A 13747-nucleotide genomic window follows, 5' to 3' on the forward strand; every position below is an offset into this window, starting at 1 on the left:
CGAACAACATACATATATGAATATGAGAATGTGAGTTTTTGTCTCTAAATTTAGTAACACATCATTTAGTTTGCAATTTTAGTCTCCAAATTTAGTCTCTCTATTAATAGGTAATATAGATACGTAGGTTTTAAGGGAGTATTTTTGCTCACAACCATAATTAAGGTGTATACTCACTGTACACCTAATTATTTATCATGTGTTTTTTTCACCGAACTCTAGTTAACTTTCACATTAAATATTCCCTTTTTAATTTTTGAAAAAAAAATTAACCAAAATTAAGTGAAATAACGCGTAACACATAATTAGGTGTATGGTGAGTATACATCAAAATTTAAGTTAAGTAAAAATCCTCCCTAGGTTTCCGAAAAGGGATCCCATGATGGGGATCGTCAATGGTACATTGTGCAGTTAGAAAATTTTAAATTTTAAATTAAATATAAATAGTACTTAACGAAAACTGACTACAAAATATACGATAAACGATTCCGATCACGAAATCTCTAAAATCCTCAAAAAAATAATCCGACAAGGGTCCTATTCCCTAGGTTTCAACCTTGAAACATAAATTTTTTTGAGTAGCAGACTAGAATTCTCCAGACGACTAGTTCAGCTAAAGTTGCTGTGGAATAACGGATACGTTTGACTGAGCAGCCTAAAATTCTCCAACTACTAAGTCAATTAAAGTTGCTGTCGAATTGCTGATGATGAATTGCTGATTACTAATTGATTTCATTTGACTGAATCTGTACCAATGCGACGAACGGGTGACCCTTAGTCAAAATAAATACTTGATCTGGATTAAGCACACGATTTGTTAGTCAAAACAAATTATTATTAAATTCGTTTTTCACGGAATTTGAATCTCACACATTTTATTTACAATAATTATTTTTATATCTTTAAACAATCTTTTCCTACCGAGTCATGGAATCCATTGTTTGTTGCTTTTTCAAGGCCTCTGCTATTGCAATTTTAGAACCATACAACCAAATAAAGAAAAGAGGGCTGCCAGCATGAGTTGTTAGAACAGCCGCCCCCTCACTTGCGAAAATGACTTGGCTCTTTAAGATGGAGAAGGAGTTCTTCTTCAAATAATTTGTGATAAAATATGAAACCTCATGTTTATAATCAGAATTGTTTATATTATAAATTATTATGTAAAGATTATTTTTACAAAAAAAAATAAAATAAAATAAAATAAGGTCATTTAGTCAATGACTCAATCAACCGTAACAATTAGATTTGTAATTCTTTTACCAGATTTGTCTATTGCCTTTATACAGTTTAATGATTTTTTTTACTGATTTTTTGCATATATGATCTTTATATAGTGATTAATAATATGAACAGTTTCGATCATGATTATGAAATTTTGTAACTAAGTATTTTGAGGAGAAACTCCTCCTCAATCGCAAGGAGCCAAGCTAATTCCCTCACTTGGTGGAAAAGACTTGCCTCTCTCAAGTATTGAGGGGGAACTCATTTTTAAGAGACCTGGTGGTCAATTAATAAGGATCGTCTCTACAAGAAATAAAAAGAAAAAAAAATATAAGATCATTTAGTTATCAAATAATATAAAACAAATGGTTAGTACTAGCAAAAATTTTACGAACCATCTATCTCTTTACTGTTGGATATATGTCAACAATCTGTGATAAAATTATATATGCTAATAAATAACAAATGTGAATAGGCAATTAACAGAGTATGAACAACGAAATAATATTGAACAGAAATATTGAAGATCGAGGCTTGCGTACTGTAACGTCCTTGAAACAAAAATTTCATCCTTACTCAGTGCTTGTAGTTCTACGAACGTATGCTTCACCAGGATTCAACGATCAAGTCATAATTCCAACACCGGAAAATTTGACTTCTTGCGAATTTCTATTTGGTTCTCTCAGTAATGATGTTTTGGATTATAGAAGAAGAATTGTTTTTTCTGTGTTCTAAATGCCATGTAGATGTATGTATATATAATATGATTATGCATGTTCGCAACAGGTATGAGGAAGGGATGCATCTGTTGGGAGACATCTTCTCAAAGGGATGTTTTCTTTCTGCGTTTTTTCACACTTCAGACTTCATCTGAAAAGATGAGTCTGTTGGTAAGAAAAATAATTAATTAATTAAATTCGAAATTAATTAAAAATAATTACTTAAATCTGAAATTAATTAATTAATTTAATTATTAGAGCCCCAAGGCCTAAGGCCCATCTTTTGATAAATAATTATATATTAATTATAATTAATTATATATTAATTACCAATTAATTAGTACACCTCAAAACCCAACCCCAAGGGTGAGCTCAATTTTAGTCTCCAAGGCCTGTCACTCCAATCACTCTCTATAAGGGACAAAGCCTTATAAAGTGAGGAAACCTTTTGGGAATGACCAATGTGGGACAATGAAATTTTTACTCAAAATTTTCAACAATACCCCACATTTGAGTTGAAATTTCATTCAAACTCCAACAACTACCCCACATTTGAATGCAAATGTATGACTAGGCTACCTAAAACTGAGAAAGAATAGACATGATATGCATCGGGTGAAGTGTCTTTTGGACTTGAACTTACCCTAGTGAAAACATATCGGGTTTACTTTGTGACGCAGTGGATGTGGAAGATCTTGAACTGTTCACCGCAGTAGTAAACCGAGACAATATGCTACACACATATCATGTCTGCCACACGTCAATTCATACAGTTGTGTTCATTTCGGCCCTGAACAGATCCCGGATTTCGTAGGAGCTTTAGAGAATTTAGCCATTTCAATTCTCACAAATGCGGCCCCATTTACTCTTATATAGGTGACATTAATTAAGAATAGTCTGCCATAGTCCTTTTGATAACAAGATATTAATGTCATTAAATGTATAAAACATAACCCTTCAAACTCAACAAACAACACACATTTTACCATAAGAATGGATAAGTTGTGTGTTCAACTTTTGAATCAAACTTAACCAGTTGGCCAATTGAACCTAGACCATGGGATCTCCAATCAGCTAGGTTAGGTTTCTGCCTAGTTCGATTCATTGAATTTGCTTGAGACCTATCCTCTCGATGTAAATAATATTTGCTCTCTTGGTAAGCCTTTTGTCAAAGGATCAACTATATTTTCCTTTGACTTTACATAATCAATGGATATTATTCCATTGGAGAGCAACTTCTTAAGAGTATTATGCCGACGCCTGATGTGTCACGACTTGCCATTGTATACATGACTTTTGGCCTTTGATTGCACAACCATACTGTCACAATGTATACATATAGCAGTCACAGGCTTTGGCCACATTGGAATATCCTTCAGAAAATGTTTGAGCCACTCGGCTTCATCTCCAGCCAAGTCTAAAGCTATAAACTTTGACTCCATGGTGGACCGAGCTATATATTTCTGTTTAGAGGATTTCCAAGATATTGCTACACCTCCCAAGGTAAAAACATATCCACTTGTTGACTTGGATTCTGTAGTGTCAGAAATCCAATTGGCATCATTGAAGCCTTCTACAACAGGTGGATACTTTGTGTAGTGTAATCCGTAGTTAAGTGTATTTTTCAAATACCTTAACACTCTTACTAAAGCATCCCAATGCTTTTGTGCCGGATTACTTGTATATCTACTAAGCCTACTTACTGCATACGCTAAGTCAGGCCTAATTGAATTCATCAAGTACATTAGACTTCCAATTACTTGAGAATATTCAAGTTGAGATATGGCATTGCCTTTATTTTTCTCCAACTTGCATCCAGCATCAAAAGGAGTTGCAGCAGGTTTGCAGTCAAATTGACCAAACCTTCGTAATATTTTTTCTGCATAATGAGATTGTGTAAGGACATGCCCTTCACTATTTCTCTTAATCTGAATTCCTAAAATGACATCGGCTTGACCTAAGTCTTTCATGTCAAAACTTGAATTCAACATTTTCTTTGTTTTGTTTATTACATCTTTATCGCTTCCCATTATGAGCATATCATCCATATACAAGCAGACAATAACACAAGCTTTATCATTACTCTTAATGTAGACACATTTATGAGATTCATTTATTTTGAACCCATGTGTCAACAAAGTATGATCAAATTTCTTGTGCCATTGTTTTGGTGCTTGTTTAAGTCCATATAATGACTTAACTAATTTGCACACTTTGCTTTCTTGTCCTTTAAGCACAAACCCTTCAGGTTGTTCCATGTATATTTCTTCATCTAGTTCTCCATTTAAAAATGCTGTTTTGACATCCATTTGATGTATATCAAAGTTGTATACAGCCGCAATCGTTATTAACATCCTAATTGACCATGTATATCAAAGTTGTATACAGCCGCAATCGTTATTAACATCCTAATTGACCTTATGCGAGAAACTGGAGAATAGGTGCGAAATAATCCAACCCTTCCTTTTGGCTATAACCTATGGCTACTAAACATGCCTTGAACTTATCAATGGTTCCATCCGCCTTAAGTTTCTTCTTGAAAATCCATTTATGACCAATTGGTTTACTACCGAGAGGTAAATCAACCAATTCCCATGTGTTATTTTCCATAATGGATTCCATTTCACTTTTAATTGCTTCCTTCCATAAAGGAGCATCGGAAGAAGACATTGCTTCTTTAAAAGTTCTAGGTTCATTCTCAGACAAGAAAGCAAAGAAATCTGGTCCAAAGTTTTTAGAAACATTTATTCTTTTTCCTCTTCTTGGTTCCACATCTTGGACACCAAAAGAAGAGGCTTCATCATGACTATGATCATGAACCCTCTTTGTATTAGAACCAGATTCCTTGTCTTTGTAAGGAAATATATCCTCAAAGAATTCTGCATCCGCTAATTCTAATATAGTGTTAACATGTATGTCAGAAATGGATGATTTTATAGCAAGGAACCTATAAGTAGCACTATTATTTGCAAATCCAATGAATACACAATCAATAGTTTTAGGTCCTAATTTCGTTCTTTTTGATAACGGAACTTGCACCTCTGCTAAACAACCCCACACTTTGACGGTTTTGTAAGTGGGTTTATGTCCTTTCCATAGTTCATAAGGTGACTCGTCAATCTTCTTTTAGAGGAAACTTATTCAATGTGGTATTTGCAGTAAGTAAAGCTTCATAAGGTGACTCGTCAATCTTCTTATACTTTCTCTCCAGGAATTCCCACAACTTCTTTGCTGTCTTGCACAAAGAATAAACGTCGTAGAGATTGTCATCCAAACTATTCAGAATATAATTTCTGCAACAAAACTCAGAATGATTCCAAGCTTCAATTGCCATTATAGTTTCTTTCGTCATTGGATTCTAATTAGACTTCGGAGCTTCTTCCTTGACAACATGAGTGAGATTCATGGTTATCAGGAAAAACAACATCTTCTGTTGCCATCTCTTGAAGTCCAACCCTTTGAACTTCTCAGCCTTTTCAAAGTATTTTGGCATAGCGCCATTCACAGTCACAAATTATTGATCCATTTCTGTTTCAAGATTGTTGGATATATGTCAACAATTTGTGATAAAATTATATATGCTAATAAATAATAAATGCGAATAAGAAATTAATAGAGTATGAACAAAGAAATAATATTGAACAGAAATATTGAAGATCGAGGCTTGTGTACCGCAATGTCCTTGAAACAGAAATTTCGTCCCTACTCAGTGCTTGTAGTTCTATAGATGTCTGCTTCACCAGGATTCAACAATCAAGTCAGAATTCCAACATCGGAAAAATTGACTTCTGGCAAATTTCTATATGGTTCTCTCACTAAGAATGTTTTGGATTATAGAAGAAGAAATGTTTTTTCTGTGTTCTAAATGCTATGCAGATGGATGTATATATAATATGATTATGCCTGATCGCAACAGGTATGAGGAAGGGATGCATCTGTTGAGAGACATCTTCTCAGAGGGGTGCTTTCTTTCTGCGTTTTTTCACACTTCAGACTTCATCTGAAAAATGAGTCTGTTGGTAAAAAAATAATTAATTAATTAAATTCGAAATTAATTAAAAATAATTACTTAAATCCGAAAATAATTAATTAATTAAATTATTAGAGCCCCAAGGCCCAAGGCCTAACTTTTGATAATTAATTATATATTAATTACCAATTAATTAGTACACCCCAAAGCCCAACCCCAAGGGTGAGCCGAATTTTAGTCTCCAAGGCCTATCACTCCAATCACTTTCTATAAGGGACAAAGCCTTATAAAGTGAGGAAACCTTTTGAGAATGACCAATGTGGGATAATGAAATTTCTACTCAAAATTTCCAACATTTACTATATAGTTAACTGACTAAAAGACTGTAATTTTAATTGAGTTTTTACAGTGATGATCGTTATAGAACAATTTATAATATGAAATGTTTCAATCATAATCATGAAGTTCTGTGAATCATTCACTAAGTATCTTGAAAATAAACTCTTTCTCAATGTTGAGTAGCAAAACCTTTCATCTCACTTGCTCCATGACCAACTAACACGTGGCGATCCTTTTCCAGTAATATAAGATAGGGATGTGATATTCACACACCGCTTTTTACTTCTCACACATAATGTGCGTGGATAGCACATCCCATTTATACAACGGCCATGCAATTTTCAATCATTTGCTTTCAGCCTCAAATCAAATAAGCCCATAACTATTAGGGTGTGTTTACTAAACCGGAATGGAGATAGAAGAAAAGGAATTGAATTCCTCTCCAAATGATTCCGGCATTTACCAAATTTTGGGAATGAAAAAATTAGTAGGCTCCACCCAAAATCAGTGATCGCATTCCTGATATCCTCGGAATCCAAATACTGACTTGAAGGTGGTAATTGAATTCCAGAAGAAAGCCAACATCAAGAATCAAACTTCTCTACTGAAATTTCCCTGCCCCTCCCATCTGCCTCCCACAATTCAACCACCCAAAGCACACCCATCCCCATACGCAGACCACCGCACCACTTCCCAGACTGCCAAGACTTAGCACCAACCCACCCTAACAGTTCTACAAACAAACTTCGGACACCCCAGATCCAAATTCGGATGGGGAAAGAGAGATGTAGATGAGTATAGATAAAAGAAAAACCTTGTCACTTGCCCACTGCGGATCAAATTTCGATTGTAGACGTTTTTGCAAAGAGCATAACATAAAGCATTGAGCAGCTGGCAAATGCTATTTTTCGATTACCCCGAACCTTTCTTTATTATTATTATTAATTTTTTTTTTTGGTTGAGTTTTTTACTTCTTTTCCTTGTTGAATTAGGTTTTTACTCTTTAAGACCAAACCCAACCTTAGGCTAAATGCTATTTTTTAAGGTTTATTCCCCCACCCCCGGCGGGCCCAAAAAAAAAAAAAAAAAAAAAACCCAACCCAACTCATGCTAAATGTGTGGGCTAAAAGTTAAAAGCCAAACAAAAGTCAAATTCCTCCTAGGATTTAGCCCAAAAAATGGTGTGGGCACCACTAGCGGGACCCCATCCACATGGGCATGTTTTCTAGGATTTATTGAATCCAACGGTTGAGATAGAATATAATCAAATTTAACAGTAAAAAAAAAAAAAAATCTAATGGCCTAAATTTAAATCAAACGGCTAAAATAATTAAAATCGAAATTTAAATATTTTTAGGTTAAAATGTTCATAAAATTAATTTATGATAGTGTACATATATTTTTTTTTAAATTACTTTAAAAGAAAAAAAATTAGCCTAAATTTATTCTTTAATAATCTCATGCTAAAAAATTTAGGCCAGAAAGGTTGGAGCAGAAAAATAAATATATGAGAATTGGTAAGATTTTAATAAAACTATGTGTGTGTGTGTGTGAAATTGTATTAAAAATTATGAATTTTTCTATTATTAAGATTAATGGTATTTTAGTAATCATATTAATTTTCATTCCGATACAGGTGAACTGATAAACAACTTAGATCATTTCAACTCCGATTTTAGGACATTATAGTAAACAACTTTCTCAGGAATTCGATTCTGACTCATTCCCATTCCAATTTCTTCTCAATTCAATTCTTCTTTAATTCAATTCAATTCCTCGTATTTTGATTACGGATTAAATGAGCCATCAGAGTTATCATTTTGCATCAAGCCAATAGCATGATTGTCCCTTGTGGATTAACTCAAGCGGTACAAAAGGCTTCGATTTTCTTACATGATCAGTCAATACCATATTAGAAATTGACCGCCAGATCTTTATTTCTTAAATATTTGATAACAAAGACAGTGCCGGTCCTGATATTTAGGGCCAAGGGCAAAATTTCAAAATGATGTGGTCATGAGAATTGACATTTTTAGTCATTTAGTACTATAGTTTTGTGGTATTATTCTTTGTTTTTATGTGAAAAGTCATAAATTTGATTATCATCAAAAACGAATTTAAACCACATAATTAGTTGCTCATTGTAAGGCTAAGCCTAGTTCCATTAGTATAAATAGTATCATTTATTTAAAAAAAAAAACAATTGACCAACAAATTAATTTTTATTCCACTAATAATATATATCACCAAAAGACCACGAGTACAAGCTTATATCAAAAAAAGAAAAGAGTACGCCAACGAGAAAACGTTACATGCTTCATCTCCAACCTTAAGATGATTCAAGCAAAACTACACCACATGCATGCACCTACGAAATAAAAATAGCAATAAAACTCCAACAAAAAATATAATCTAGAGTGCCTATCCTTTTCAATTATATTTTTATAGTCAATGTATTTTTCCAACCTATCCTTTTCAATCTATAATATTGCTAATCTATTTGACTTATCTTGAGTCATGGTTGGTGGTTCGCAAGTAAAATTTTAACAATTTCAATTTGAAAAAAAAATTCTTTCTACAGATGTCACAGTAACAAGTAAAGTCAATAATGGAACCTGGGTTTGCTTTGTGGTTCAATCAAAAGCCTCGTGCCTCCTCCATCAAAACAAAAATGCATAAACTAAATCCGAATTCAATTTAATCAGTGCCACTGCAGGCACAAGACTTGTGATGATTTTGCCGTTTAATTTGATTTTTCAAAGAGAAGAAAGAGGACACTGATGATTTCTTAGTGTTACTTCATATTTCTTTTGTGGTGTGGAGAAAATTGAAAATTGGAAGAAGAGTTGGAGAAGTTGACTGGGGGAGGGAATGTTTTTCTCTGTTCCCGCTAGCCTCCTTGGAAAGCAACGACGCAGCGTGCGAGTTTAACTATCTTTTTTTAGGGGTGTGCGGACCCTTTTTACTTCTCACACACCATTTGTTAATTTTTGTCTGTTGATCTTCTTTAATTCATCCGATTCGACGGCCGAAAATTAGAAGGATGTATGAGAAGTAAAAAGAGGTGTGTGGATATCACACCCTTTTTTTTAACCGGTTCTTTTCGCAAGTATCATTTGAATTTGCAAGTATGTGCAATAGTATTATCCCAACTTTTCATTTTTATTTTTATTTTTTACCACATGGACTTTCTTAACGGTTGGAGTCTACCATCTACGTTACTTTCCATCAATTTTGCTGCTAAAGCATGTCACCTATAGGGGTATTTTCATTAATTAATTTCATAGGATGGCTAGAATCAAACTGGTTCCAAAACAATTCTGCTTGAGTTAATGTGGCGCCAACATTAGGTATTTCTACAGTCCCATTTCGGCAATTTTCTTTATAAGAGTTTGAAATTTTAATATTTTAATAAATTAAGATGAACCATAACTACTTGCTAACCTACAAAAAAAATCTTTAAAACTCATTGTAAATGAAAGACTAGATTTTTGCATAACTTTTTATTTTAATTCCTCAACAACCCTTGTCAAAAATCAAACTTGAAAGCAACGTCTCTCTTTCTCTTTATGACCCGACTCCAACTCCGCTACAGAAAAAATGCCTTTTGCCTTCGTACTATTGGACTTCAGTGATTCCTAGAAAGTGAATTGATAAAAATATTTCTCCACATGAGGGGCGCATGACATGTTTTAACGGTAAAAGGGACGGAAATTAATGTAGGTAGTAGATTCCGTCAGTTAAAAGAGTTTAGGTGGTACAAACTGAAAATTGAAAATTCAGATTGTATTGACGCACATGATTGCAAGTTCATGTGGTACTCATACAAAATTCTTTTTTATATTTATTATTATACATGTATATGGGCTTATAAACATATTTTGTTGCCCCCTAACGTTAGGGCCTAGGAGGTTGCCCTGGGCTAGCGGCAATAATTCTGCGTCAAGTTGACCTGAAGAGATCAGCAGGTGTGACCTTGGGGTTATGGAGCTGAGATTGAGGAGAGTCGCGGTGAATGATACGTCCCTCGAAACCTTGAACTAGTGTCTTAGGCCATATCCCACTGACCCGGCCAAAGGGCTGTAGGCCAAAATATAGCCTGTTTTGACACAAAACACGTCTTCAACTGAAGGTTGAGGGAAAAGGCTTGCAGGCCCCACTGGGCCATAAAACAGCCACAAGGCTTGTGGGCTGGCCAAAAAAAAGCCAACCAACCAACCCGATTTGGGTAGGCCCAGTCCACTACCAATGCTAACGTGACGTCATGTAGCCATTGGAATTGAATAAACACCAAAGCCATTTCTACACCATTTCTCACATCCTTCTCACCATTACATACTATCTTAACTCATTTTATTTCAATTCTTCACATTTTATTTTCTTACCTCTTCCAATAATCTTTCCTTTAATTTTTCCAATAATTTTCAAATGGCTACATCTTCAACCAAAGGAAAGGCTTGGACCTAAAAAGAAAATGAAGCTCTTTGCAAGGCTTATATATGGGTCTCGAAAGATAGTGTCAAGGGTATTTCTCAAACAAGTGAAGGCATTTGGACTCATACGTCTAAAAAGTACTATGAGTACTACGAAGGCACCACTCCACCGAACCCTAAAAACTACGAGCGTTGTTCTTCAAGATGGAAAAAACATCTTCATCCAAGTTTGAATAAATGGCATCAAGCCGTGATAAGGGTCGTAAGGAGACATGAAAGTGGAGCTAATCTATATGACGAAGTAAATGTTTTCACTAGTTCTTTTAAATATTTAATTATATTACATTTAATTTCATAAATTAATTTCCTTTAATTTTTGTACTTATATTTTCTAGGAATGTCAAGCGGAGCAATTGTAAATGGATGACATGAAAAAACCCTTTACTCATCAAGGTTGTTGAGAAATTTGTAAAGGGTTGGTGTTATTTCAAGATCTGCCTCAAGAAAGATTTGGTCCAACGCCAATGTTCAAAAATGTTTCCTCAAATACAATTGGGAATGAACAAGTATCTCCTATCATTCAAGAAAGAAGGATAGAAAATCCGTCTCCAGGTCAATCTTCCATACCTAGGGCTACGTGACGAAACAAGGCTAGAAAATTGATTGGAAAAAAGGCAAGGCAAAGGAAGAGTTAGCCTTTTGAGAGGAAATGTCCTCCTTGTTGCGATTAATGGTGGAGCAAAATGCCATTGCCGCGGAAGAAAGGAAGTGTAGACACGAAGAACGGGCAAAAGAAATACAAGAAGAGATGGATGATAGGAACATGGAAAGGAACACTATGAATTACACTCCAATGAGTAAGGCATATTTTGATAGGAAAATGAGGGAAATTATGTCTCTACGGGAGTTGTTTACATCTGATTATACTCCTACAATGGCGGATGAAGATGATGATTATAGTCTTTAAATTTAAGTTGTTGTACTCTTGAATATTTAAGTTTTTGTACTCCTTAATATTTAAGTTGTAGTCTTTAAATTTAAGTTGTTTATAGTCGTTAAATTTAAGTTGTACTCTTTAATATTTAAGTTGTTGTAGTCTTTAAATTTAAGTTGTTGTAGTTTTAATATTTAAGTTGTTGTACCCTTTAATATTTAAGTTGGTGTAGTCTTTAAATTGAACTTAAACAATATTTAACAACATGAAACTTAAACAACATTTAATAAATAACACACAATCTCCACCCTACTAGTACTTGGGAGAGTTATTGAAACTTAATTAAACAACATTTGGTCCATTATGCCTACTCCATTATTCTTTTGGCCCAAAGATGTGCAACAAGATCATGTTGTAGGTACTTGTTTGTAGTACTCGAACGTATCATCCTATGACACCTCATGTACTCATTTAAATAGATGTTACCAGTTCTTGGATCCAGAAGTAAATTAGACCCATCATATATTCTCGCACGAACCCTCCTTGACTTATTTGGATCATCTTAGTCGTCATCAAACTCTCCATCAATATAGTCATCTCGTTCATTCTCCATAATCATGTTGTGTAATATGATGCACGACATCATGATGGAGTTCAATTTATCTTGACTCCACCCTCTTGTTGGTTCCTTAATGATTTTCCACTATGCTTGTAGAATACTGAAAGCTCTCTCAACATCTTTTAGGTACACCTGCTAGTGTAAGGTAAACCACCTTTCGGAGTCATCCATAGGATTTGCAATTGCTTGGACAAGTGTCATCCATTTTGGGTAGATGTCATCTGCTAGGTAATACCTCATATTGTATTAACGCCCATTGATGTAGTAGTCAAGTTGAGGTGATTTACCCTCTGTTAGGTTATTAAAGAGGAGTGAATGCCCGAGTACTGTAATGTCATTTTGGGATCCTGGGACTCTGAAGAAAGCATGCTAGATTCATGTGTCAAACGAGGCAACCGCCTCTAACACAATAGTTGGCTTTCTTGATCTTTTGCTAAATCCTCATTGCCATCTAATGGGACAGTTCTTCCACTGCCAATGTAAGCAATCTAATAATCGTATCATGCTCGGAATGCCATATTTTTAGCTTTGTGAATGAGTCGGGCAAGATCTGCTTAATTTGGTTCACGGAGGTACTTCTCTTTGTAAATCTAAACAATTGTGTGACAAAATTGAGCAAGATTATCAAGGAATGTAGACTCCGACATACCATATGTATCATTCATCGCATCAGCTGGGGAGGCATAGGCCAGCATTTGGAGTGCAATAGTAACTTTTTGGTGAGGTGAGAAACCAGGGCTGCCTGCTCTATCAACTTTCTGCCAAAAGTAGGGATTGACATGTTGGACATGATGAAGCAAACACTCAAAGACATTACGCCTCATCTGGAAGCGACGTCTGAAATCCTCTCCTGGGTACACCATATTGGAGTTGAAGTAGTTGTTCATCAGAGTCTCATGTGCGATCTCTTTTTTTTTTTGTGGTTTGTAAGAGTGACCAACAACAGAGCCACCCCATTGAGGTTGTTCTCGAGTTTGATCACACACCATGGCCTCACCCATGGATGCCATAAATGTTGTGTTGCACCATGCTTCATCTTCTTCATCGGACTCCTTATCTTCTCATCTCCGCTCCACCCATTTATCCTCCAATTCAGATTTGGATGAGGACCCAAGTTGGAATGCAAAGAGGATCCAAAGTTGGAATTCATTGTAAACTTGAATTGAAAGAAATATTGGAGAGGGCAAGGATGAAGGTGTGTGAATCCTACCTCAACATCTAGCCAATTTATTAACATTGAAGGTTGAAGATAAGAAGTGTCATGTAGATAAGAATCCTATCTAAAATTTGCATAACCAATTACATCTCGGCATGTGACACTCAAAATCCTATCCAAAAGATTATTAAGATTACATAAAGATAAGCAATATGGAGAATTACTCACTTTAGCGACACATGTCACTCAAAATCTTATCCAAAATATTATTGAGATTATATAAAGATAAGAAATCCGGAAGGTTATTCATTTAGCAACAAGTGACAGTAAATATATGTCCGAAAACCTTATTTTAA

The sequence above is a fragment of the Pyrus communis genome, chromosome 5 (genome assembly GCF_963583255.1).
Source record: "Pyrus communis chromosome 5, drPyrComm1.1, whole genome shotgun sequence".
Taxonomy (NCBI): Eukaryota; Viridiplantae; Streptophyta; class Magnoliopsida; order Rosales; family Rosaceae; genus Pyrus; species Pyrus communis.